The sequence below is a fragment of the Cotesia typhae genome, unplaced genomic scaffold (assembly GCF_013202065.1).
Source record: "Cotesia typhae breed Kobodo isofemale line unplaced genomic scaffold, CoteBio_Ctyphae contig_22, whole genome shotgun sequence".
Taxonomy (NCBI): Eukaryota; Metazoa; Arthropoda; class Insecta; order Hymenoptera; family Braconidae; genus Cotesia; species Cotesia typhae.
Window position 1 is genome coordinate 2,271,335 of NW_027423728.1, and position 12,410 is coordinate 2,283,744.

The window sequence follows — 12,410 nt, forward strand, 5'->3', positions numbered from 1 at the left end:
TTCTACAAAAAATTTCAATTTTTCCTTCAAAATTGAAAGTTTTATTTTTTAGAAGCGTTTGAAGAAAAGAGCAAAGTTTTTGTAATTTTTTTATACCTTTGTTTTAACCATAAAAAAATACTTTTGACAATAATAATATTGGTCCAAATATATAAATAGTTAATATAGAGCGTATGTATACAAAGAAATCATTTGTAAAATTTAATAATTATTTGCTGAAAAAATATTATTTAATGTACACAAATGAAAAGTAATTTTGATAGAAACGCGCGTTTGAAAATAAAATAAAATTGAAATTTTAGGAAAATATTTTGAATAGTTTTACAAAAATTTTATGAAATAAAAATAATAAGTTTTTTTAAACAATTCATAATTTATACAAAAACGTCGACCGATGAAATCATTACGTAGTTGTTGATTATTTTTCTAGGAAAACGAAGCATTGAATCACAATCCTAATCCTTTTAACATGAGTATTTAAGTGACATTTGTGGCTCTTTTAAATCTCTAAAAAGGTTCCGGATCATTCATACTGAAGTTTTCAAAGGCCGATGCCAGCCAGGATGTGATTATCATTATGATGAGATGAGTAAGAATCTTTTGAAAGATTTTAGTAGCGGCATAAAGTCAATCGGTGATTCTAACTACTGCCTCACCTTCCCTTCGGTAATAAATTACTCCGAGTTTATTTTTCATTCGAGTACTAATTACTGCCAGTAGCAATGGTTAAATATTTTCTACAGCATCCAGTCCGCATATATAAAAGACAGAATAATAGCACCGCGTTTTACAGATGGCTAAATAATAATACGAAACTTGTAGTAACTTTTTGAATTTACTATCCCTTTTATAAAGTATGGCCCTAAATTTACATTGTTCATTCCTTTCTTTCCTAGCACAGCCTTTCTTAACAATTTTTTTTTCCATTTACAATTTACGACTCAAGAACATCGACCTCGGTAAATTTATTCACTCTTCCAAGTTTTTAAATATTTTTTCACGAGAAATATATAATTTAATCTTTTATAAATATAAATATTAGTTGCCTGCTACTTTATTAAAAATTAACACAGTATCAAGATAAAATTTCTAAGACTAAAATAAAAATTTATATAATCGCATTATATAATAGAAGAAAATTTTAACTCTCAAGCATTATTTTACAATCAATGTAGTAATTTTTCCGGTTGGAATAGACTTAAATATGTATCCTTATAATTCAAGTTTCTTGTCCATCAGGTGACTGTTGTCTGACATTTTCTGCTGACCATAAAATACAGGATAGTATAGAACCCTAGTACCGCGAATGACGATGCAAGACCACTCAGCAGCGTAATAATAAAACGGCAATAAAAAAATATCTTAAATAAATATACACTAAGATTCATCGCTTCTGGTTTTTTATATATACAAAATTTGTTTGCACTTACACAAAAAAATAAATTAATAATAATAATAATAATAATAATAATAATAATAATAATAATGATAATAATAATATCTAAGCATAAATAAAATCTCATCTGAATAAAAAAAAATCGACAATTGCTTAAGCTAGAGTGAGTGAAAAAAAAAAAAAAAAACTATTGAGCTCATCTTATTCACCTGCCCACGCGGTTTTAGTTCTATTCAGGCAGGTGGAGTCTTCTAACATGACGTCCGAACAAAAAAAAAAAAAAAAAAAAAAAAAAAGAATTATATAAACTCAGGTATAGACCTATCTCTAACATAAACCCCCAATTTAATCTAAAAAAGCAACCAAAATTATATAACGAATGAATCCAGAAATCAGTAAGCAATAAAAAATTTTCCCATCGTTCGAAATGACGGTGTTTAATATTTTGGCCATAAAATAGTGATTGGGTGGACTTTTGGACGGAGACAAGTTCCAAGTTAAGTCTTCCGCGGAGTATAAAATTACGAACAGTGGGTTAATTTTATTTATAACTTGAGTCAAAACGCACTTGAGTACAGTATATATACGTAGACAAACAGCATGAGAAATGTACAGTTAGGACTCGAATCGAGAGTTCGGGGATGTGAGTACTGAATAATATAAGCAAAGAAAGAGTAGAGAAGAGAGAGGCAAGCCCGAGAGATGCTGGATTGAGCGAGAAAATAAAGATTGAAAAAGGAGGCCACTGTGACCTGATGAACGTCACCGTTATATCAGTTTCTTAAGGCTTACACCTTTATTCGACTTGAGACTTAACTTACCTTAACATTATATTTATATTGCTTTACTCTTTACTCCGTTCCCTCGATTTACCAGCAGGACTATTATTGTCTCGCCGATTTTTAATGCCGTATTTATATTTATTTATTTTATGTGTCTATGTACATTAATATACTACACGATGGCCGTCTCTATACATATAAGGATCACACATTATTATTCAGTGCTTGTACAACTGACCAATACATTGCTCTCTGACCCAGCAGTTACCATAAGTAATTATCAGCAGTCTTGTCGGCTCCTCATCGATTACTCATGCTTGATAATTACGAGATTTATCTCCTTGCTCAAAGACCTCCCACGCGTTTTATTAAATCCTAATGTTTATTGATTAGCTTTTAATATTTATATCTCGCGAAACCAAAAATCCACTATTGAAATTTTCACATGTGCAAATTTTTTATTATGCAAAGCTTAAGAATATTTCTATCATAAAATTTTACTGCGAATTAAATTGATGTACATTGACTATCTATTTTGATAAATTTTGCAGTTTCAATACCCAAATCAACTCTCAACAGAGTTGATTTGCCAAGCTTTGAATAGTTTTTTTTTAATTTATTTGCGCTGATCCATTTAACTTTAATTAAATTTTAGTAAAGCTGCAATTTCCTATGGTCGAATAAAATTGTTAAAAACTGGTGAAATAGTTTGATTAAATGCCGAAATTGCTGTTTTAATTAAAGGATTTATTTTGAAAAGGTTAATTCTTTTGTATAAAAAGAGATTTTTTTGTTTAATTTTTAATCTAATGGTGCTGTCACAAGATCAATGAACAAAAGTTTAAGGAAGATTTGACAGAAAAAATTCTATAAAAGTACTTCAAAAATTTGAAACGATAATAAATTGATTACCGCCAAAAAATACATATAGAATTATGAAAAGGCATTAATTCAGGTCAAGACCTTTCTGATGAAATTAAATTTTTTATAGATGTTGTTTAATCCATTCATGTTCAAAGAGATTTATCAATTTAATTGATATTTTTGTATATTACACAGATAAAATTAATTAATTAATAAATTTAATGAGTTTAATAAATTAATTACTTGAATTAAGTAAAAATGACCTTAATCTATTTGAATAATTTTTCAGAAGAAAAAATATGTTTTCAATAATTATCAAAAATATATGTCATATTGTAGCAAGAAAATTTTCTTGAAATAAGTATTTTTTTTTCTCAATGCATATTTTAAATTTACACGCTTTGAAATCCATCTCAATAAATATTTGAAATTTTTAGAACGTTTTCCTAAAATATATTCTAGACAATTATTTAAACTTATTGAAATCAAAGATAATATCGAAAAAATATTAAGATCAGACTTAACCACATTAAATTTAACCACAAAAACCCATTTCATAGTTAAATTAAATAAAGATATGTCCGTCACAAAATTTTCCTTACTTTTCAAACTATGTAGATTCTAAATAAATTATAAAAAAAATCTCCATTTAAAATAATCATTTTAGTAACGCTCCATATAGCCCGGCTTAATTAAAATAACAAACACCCGTTAAATAAACGAAAACAAACATGACCAAAGCTTCTAGATAAATCCTCAGATCTCGGATGTAAGAGTATCACGTGAGCTAATAATGTAAGTTAACATACAAAATCCTACTTTCTCGTGGCCTATAGCCCGATGCAAGAAACATAAACACTAATGCCAGATTGCTTTCTACAATGTGCTTTATACATAACATCGTTTCTATCCTTTCAGTATTTATCTTAGCATTGGCATGTGTAGGTTCAAAGTCACCACTTAGCTGCTAAAGTGAATAGTGAATAGCGAATTCTCTCCAGCCTTCTGCCAAAGTAACAGGATCTTCATACAATATTTATGTCGAATAATAATTATTCTTTCCTAGATCCTCTGTACAATCCATGATGGACTCACATCCAGCATCTAACGAACATTAGGCTCATTGAAAGTGTAAAATAATAATATTTTTTTTCGGAATCATCAATAAAAAAAAGACTTAGTCATCATCGAATGATGGTGAAGAAAAAATTACCAAAGGTCAATACAATTACAAGGAAAATCATGGGACCTAGTGGCCTTCTTAGAGACATTAGATGGATGTCTCATAAGTCTGAACATTATAATGTTATATTATGTTGGTGCAAGTAAAGATCCAGGTTCAGGTCCAGGTATAAAAATCCAAAGAAATGACTACAAATAGAATAAGGACCACCTACAACTCAGCTTTGGAAACTCCCGGAAGCTCGGCAGTGTCAACAAGAAAAACGTGAAGATATCTCTCAACGAATTCAATACTCTGAGAGTCACGATGTGTTTACTGTACCCTCGAGTCCTGCTCTAAGTAGAATGGGCTTCTATTCGGACTAGGACTGTATAGTATTGCCATTGCTGGTGATCAACCTGGACACCTTCACTTATACGCTAATGTAACCAGAAGCAGGAATTTGTTGCGGAAATCACGGACTCGCGTGTTGTACGATGGGATACACTTCGAGGATATCTCAAGCGTGTTAAGCAGTTCGGGTCCTCTTAGACGTGACAAAAGACCGTTTTTGTTTTACTTGTTCCTTTTAAAGTTCTCTGGTTAAACTTTGGATTTAACATTAAATTTCATGTTGTTTAATAGATTTTACTTTAATTATCACTTGGTTTTTAATATACAAGCTTGTAATTTTTAAGGACTTATCTTTATGGAATATTTTATTTCAAACTGTAATATCTTGAAAATTCTTAAGTTTCTGACAAAAATTTTGAGTGGTCGTAATGGTACCGTTATTAGACTTTTTTTATATTATTGGTTGCTTGACATCTTTTGATGTATCGATCAATTATCAATTTAAACTGGAGGTTATTTTTTCAAACCTATAATTTTTTTTGTCGTCATAGCGGGATTTATTCCTAATTCGAACTTTGAAGTGTGTCAAATTAGGAGTAAATTATAGAGAAGTTTGTAGTCGAAAGTCGTAGGAATATTTTTTAATAATTTGTCTTCAAAATCAGTAAATTTAACGATTTCTTTTAACTTTCCATTGTAAAAATCAATGATTTTTTTTTAAAGAAAACATTATTTAACAATCTAATTTTTATTATACTATTTATATTTATATTATACAAAAAATAATTCTTAATAATGTATGACATCATAGATGTCTCTTATTAAATTTTTAAATGTTTTATCGAAATGACTTCGTCAATAAAATATTACCATAAAGTGTTTCTGATTTTTAATTTTATAAAAAAATTTGAAAATAAATAATAGCTTAACAAATTAAAAAACGAGCTTCAATCGAAAATCAATCTGACAAGGAAAAATAATTTCCAACAAAAGTTTAAAATAAAAATAGTGATTAAAAAAAATATTATAAATATAAATATTATAAACATTGTAAACAGTGTGGGGTGTTTTTAAAGATACTTTCACAATTACTCTATTTTTACTAATAAAACATTTACAACAATTTCATCAACGACCCCAAGCTTTTTTACAACAAAATAAATTTTTTTATTAATTTAATCACTCAATTTTTATTTTCTACTTTTTAGTTAAGTTTTCTATTGAAACATGTTTTTTATTTTTTTTTTACCCATTTTTTATTAAATTCTCAATACAAAAATACTCTTGGCTCTTAATATTAGGTGTACTTACTCGGTCTAGCTGGCGTAATAAATAATGTGTAGATTAAGTAGTTACGGAAAGACACATAGAACTATTGTTACTTAATATTTAATGTTGCTTCTGCGGTAAGCGATGTTTCAAGTTAGGTATTGTGCAGACTTTCGGTATTCACGTGACAATTAATATTAATGTACATTGTGTATAATAGATTGTAACTACTCGCTTAAATGAGAAGCTACAAGTTTTAATTAGTAAGCAAACAAAATTTGCATTAATTATTTCACAGTATCTTGATTTTATCGCTCATTATTTTTACAACAAAATAACACATATTTAAAACAATAAAAATTGTTAGCTTGTGTGATTTTATTTAGACATCCCTTACCGATTTGTAATAAATAAAATCCAGTTAAACAGAACAAAAGTAAGACATCTTAATAAAAAAATATAAACAGATGGTAGCAGTATAAATGGAAAGATTAATAAATAATAATTTTGTTAGCACGTCACCTGACTCATGACTTTTGTTATTTTTACCATTTCGAGTGTGTAAGTCGTTTGGTAAGATTAATATACGTATTGTTCAGAGAGTGTAAGGTTCTATACGAAAAACAGACACAAAAAAGACTACCTGTTGACACCCTCCACGCCTCTGAACGGAAGCTCAAGAACATATGTAAAGATTTAACTATAATCATACACATACATTTTTTAGGGCATTGTGTTATTATGTTCTTTTTTTTGTTAAATCCTCTTTTTATTTCAGTCCCGATCATTTCACTTTTTCATCTTCTTTTTTTTGTTTATCTGTATCGTTCACGTCCTGCACCTGGCTACCTGGAGAGTTTCGACCTTAAGTTAAATCTTTCTTATTATATGGCTTCTATATTTCGTAAAATTACACTATTTTCAAAGTTTTGTTTGTAATATAAAGATACAGGAAATTAGTTAGGAAGCCTCGAAATTCTTCATATTATTTTCTAACTCAAATATAATTTAAAAAAATGTCTTTACCAAATATTTAAATTAAATTTTCTTAGCTACACAGAAAGAAAAATTTCTTGACTGAAGAACAAAATTATTGGTTCAAGAAAATTTTCGGGTGCCTGAAGGAAGACCGAAGTTGTGTTGGCCGAAGTAAAAATTTTTCTTGAAATTCTATTCTTGGTGGAAGTAATTTTTTCTTAATTCAAATTACCATAAATACTTTATACAATAAATTTTTATATTTGATCAAGATTTTTAGATACTTTAGAGAAAATTTTTCTCTTGAATATTTGTCACCCGTTTTATATTATTTTAACGTGCAATTATACATATTGAATGAAATAAAATGATTCAATATTATTTGATCTTCTCATTTGACATGTTAATCAAAAAAACATTAATGAAAATTTACTTCTATCGAGATATTTAATTTTTTGGAGCAAAAGAGAAATTTTCTCAAGACAAGAAAATTTACTTTTATCAAGAACTAAATTTTTTGGAGCAAGAGGCTGAATTTTCTCAAAACAAGAAGATTTTCTTGACTTAAATAAATTTTCTTGGATCAAGATACGTATTTCTTAAAGCAAAAAAATTAATTTTGTTGGAAAAAGTGAAATTTCTTGTGTCAAAAAAAAATTTTTTTTCGCTCAAGAAATTAATTGAAAGAAAAATATTTTCTTGGCTCAAGTGAACCTTTTTTTTCTGTGTATTTATGATCACATATTTGTAAAAATCTTTAATTCTGACTTTGAAGTAGAATTCTGGCTTTCGTGTGAGAGATAAGAGAATTGAATTTCCGATAAAAAATGTTCAGTAACATTTTTCCGTATCTCCAATACTTAATTCAAAATTCCAACTTAAAATTTTTTTCACCATGCAGCTAATGAAAACTTTTTTTTGTGTCTATCGCCTTGTATCTCTTCTCACTCTTATAAACATTAGTTAGCAATGATAAAAATGTTTAACAGACCTAAGTGTTGCTCTAAATATACATTTGAACGATATTTATCGATGCAAAACAATAAAAAAGACAAATAAGTCGAAATGATTCTCAAGTGTCTCGTTAAAGGCCTGGAGGTTTAAACCAATGCAAATTCGTAATTAAATTGATAAACGTACAGGTAGCATGCACGTACAAGACACTGTACGTTACGAATAGGCCTGTGCATTTATAAATGCTGAGAGAATGCGACTGGGCGAGGTGTACGGGATGTCGGCGTACACCGCCAATATTTTCCAATCGGAATTAATGCTGGTGATTAACAAGAGAAAAAACTAAATGCAAAAAAAAAAAATCAAAAACAATTAAATAAAAATTAATGATAAACAACTAATAATAATAATGATAATAAATTGTCATTACATCCAATGGCTGAAATTTAATTAAATTCAATATAAATATAAATTTAAAGGATCAATAATAAATGTATGTGTCTTGGGAAGTTTACGAGCTTTATCGAGTTTCCATCTCAAGAGATAAAATATTTATAAAAATGAACATTGTTCCAATGCATGCTGTAAGTACATATCCATGTGTTAGCATTGCAATAAATAATAATGTCAAGTAGCAGACAGAGACGTTACCGTTCACGATATTATGTAATTAATAAAAAGTTTAATAAAAATTCACCGCTGGATTCTCATAAAACATGCTCACATACTTTCTCGTCATGTCTCCATCAGTTCTGTTTAAATCTTTTATCGGTATCAGTATATATAAGATGCTAATGGCACTGATAGAATGACTATGTGCTCCGCAGCATACTTTTATATTGAACGTATATATATATATATATATATATATATATATATATATATATATATATATATATATATATATATATATATATATATATATAATACTAGTTGATACTGATGTTGATGCTGATGTGAGCTCCAGAGAATGCAATACATAACATTTCTCTTACAGTTTGCATTATACCCGTTGTACGTTACGCTTATCGGCGTGTAACGGTAGAGAGTAAAAAATCTGATATACCTCTCCTCGTATTTACTGGCTATCTTTATATTCTACGAAAATTATTATATGATGCATTCACTAAATCAACATCCTCTCGTTTATTTATACTATTATAAATTATATTATAAATTATACGAGCTTTTAATATTTGATGCAGACTTGCATTATCGGTCGCTTAATTCTCGAGGGTTAACATTTTTTTGTTTGTAACATTCGTATAATTTTATTTAAATATTTGTAAGTACGGGTTTGCATCGTTTAAAGTTTTATTGTTAAGTACTGGCGAGTAATGAGGTTAAGTCTAGGGATATTTGTGATACAATAAAAAATATACAACTTCATTAACAAGTTTTTATGCTAATTATTATTATAGAGCATTTTTTTTTAATCTAAACTATAAAATAGTAATTTTTACCATTGACAATAAATTAGAACGAACATTTAAAAAAATGTTTTACTCCATGAAATTTTTTTTATTTAATTATATAAAATTATATATAAATGTGTATATGAAATTATGTAAGAGTTTAGGTGATTTATAATTTTATACAATCTTATTTTAATATAATGTAATTTTTCAATGTATAATTTACAAATTTTCTAATGTTTTATTTTATTTATTTATTTATTTATTTTTTTTTAATTGTTTAAAGTCGTATAAACTACTAAGGTCATCAGCGACTACGGTAGGGGGTAAACTTTTGAGGTTGGAACTCGTTTTATTTTTTGGGCTGAGCAGAATAATACACTTAAATATTGAAAATATTCATTGATGTACGCCGGACTCGAACCCGATCCAATGCTTTGGTAAGCAAGGGCCAGATCCGATAGGCTACTGCGTGCCTTTTCTAATGTTAAAATTATATTTTTTTTTTCATGTAAATTAAACATTTTTTTTACAAGCTACATTTACACTTTTTCCTAATATAAAATTGACTTTTTCAGGTTGACAGTTTTTATTTATAATGATATAAAAATTACATTTCTAAAACATAAATTTGTCAATTATTATGTCTTGACAGGATTAAAACTGTAAATTTTTCAGACTTTTCTATACTTTTGATAAGAATTTTCTTTTCCGTGTATAGTCGGATAATTTTGATCTTTATTAACATAATTAAATAGCTCAATCATCTTCAGTGTTTAAAATCGATAATGACAGTACTATTTCAAAGTTAACATAATTATCGATCTCAAATACGATTCACAAGTAAAATGTTTAATTTTATTGTTATTTATAATAAAAAATAACTTTTTTTTCTTTATATGTTACAAATGATAAAGAAAGTACTCTTAAATAATAACAATAATAAACTTTTGTTATATTAAAAAATATTAAACAAATCTAAATGATCAGTGAATGAAAAATTTGTAAATTATTTGTGAGTTAATAAATACCTGACTTCATTGAAACATTTTTTTTATTGAGTGTAACAAATACAAACTAGATAATCGATCGATAAAATAAAAACATCAAATAATTAACCCACTCAAAAACATGTGTAAAGGTCATAGAAAATGAAAACACACATTCACTAATTTAAATTCAATAGAAATAATGCGCAACACCCAAGCGACTGGCATACAAATGATCCAATCAACGCATCGCAAATAAACGATCGATCAGCGGTGAATGGAAAAAAAATAGAAGAGAAAATAAAAAATTGAGTAGTCCGAATGTGTCAAAACAATCCATAACAAATAAATAACTCATCAAACATTCTTGACGGCGAATTTACATGTATTGTAAACACGAATCAATGGCACATACGGCACAACTCTATCGGATTTACAATCGCAAATGGTATCAGTAGAATCTACAGAAGTACTGATACTAATGCTAATACTAATACTAATCCGCAAATTTGTGTACGCCATACGTCGTATATATAATAGATTCATGTTGTCGTGCACGAGCTATTCGAATATATAGAGATGTTCGCATCTTCTACTCTGAGAAAGTTTTTAGTAAAAGTTGTGCATCGCCTCGAGATACAACACTATATAATAAGACCGCTCGCACACTCAAGCTAATCCTCTAATGTAAAAACTTGTTTTTTAAGAAGTTGTATTAAGGTTTAATATATACACATGTTATTTAAGCCGAACCACGGGAGAATTTACGTACTGACATCTTTAACAAAATCCCACACTTTCTTTATAAATTTATCAAGAGCTATTATATTTTTTTGATAAAAAAATTAACTTTTTCCAAGTTTTACGCTGCTAAAAATATTTAAAAAGCTTTTTAAAGGAGTTATTATAATAATTTTTTTATTCAAAGTCCGAATGTAAGGGTTTAGTCTTTTGACTATATTTTATATTATTTTTTTTTTTGTATATAAAGGAACGTTTTATATTACACTCAAATACATAAATAACAATAAAACAAACTAAAATAAAAAAAATTTTTCTGTAGTAAAATTTAGATTTAAAAGAATAAAATTAGCTTTAATAAAATCTCCACACTTTGGCGTCACAAGAGCCTATTTTAAAAAATTTTCAACTTTTATGTCGATAGCTCAAAACTTTTAATTTGGTAAAATTCAAGTCAGAAAATAAAAATTTAATTTTTCATTATTTCAGTAAATTTTTACATTTCTAACATTAAAAAAAAATGTTATCTACTTAAAAATTTTTACGAATAATTAAATCAGTAAAAACATTTTATGAAAATTGAAAAAAAATTTTTTATTACTCTAAATTCATCGGAATGAATTTTTATTATTATATTGATTTTAATGCCAAGTTTACAACACAATATAAATTCAAATCACTCGACTTTCAGCTTTTACAAGCTAAAAAAAAAGTATAATTTTTACAACGCAAATGCGAAACATAAATGTTTGATAGCTAGATTTTATTAGTAGATTAAGATTGCACCCTTTACTTTCAGAACTTCAGATCTAAGCACGCTCAAAAAGGGTGTGGCAAAAAAAATGGAAAAAGTAAACACGAAGGAACGCATGCCAATCGCAGTAGGCTGAGACGCGAATGCTCAATATAATACTTATGCTTAGTTTGTTTTATTTAGTATTATTTGCTCTTCATCCTGAGCTTCTATTCCATAGGCTTGTGTGTTATGCATCTACATCGACATATATGAGCCTCGCATATTATATCTACAGTCAGCTAAACCATTTCTATTCCTTTAGATATCAATTACCCTGGATCGTTTACTCGTGCATCTAGATGCATATATTTTGAATCAACGATTTACAATGAGAAACCCGTTGTCCAGCATCACATACTCCATTCTCTTTAAAATCACCATCATCATCCTCATCATCATCATCATCATTATTGTTGTTATTATCGGAGTAGTCGTCATCGTCATCGTATTCCTATTCCTATTCGACTCTTTACGACACGGAAATTTCTCAGTCTAGTCGTGCGATCTCGCATCTCGTAAAAAGGACTTGAGAAAGGAAATTATTATTATCCTAACATGCAACCAAATACCTCATTGCGTTACTAGAAGAAATATATAAATATAAATACATATTTTCAATTACTTATAATATAAATTTAATAACTTTTTGAAAAATATCTTTTATTTTTTTGAGTTATAAAAAGAATTACTTGATTCAAGAAAAAGATTAT

The 12,410-nt window shown here is 27.8% G+C and overlaps 1 protein-coding gene across 1 annotated transcript in view; it reads left to right on the forward strand.

Moving 5' to 3' along the window:
* The window catches only part of Cad99c (cadherin 99C), a 117,379-nt gene that overhangs the window by 4,710 nt on the left and 100,259 nt on the right, over positions 1-12,410 (forward strand). The gene's annotated exons all lie outside the window — the stretch shown is intronic.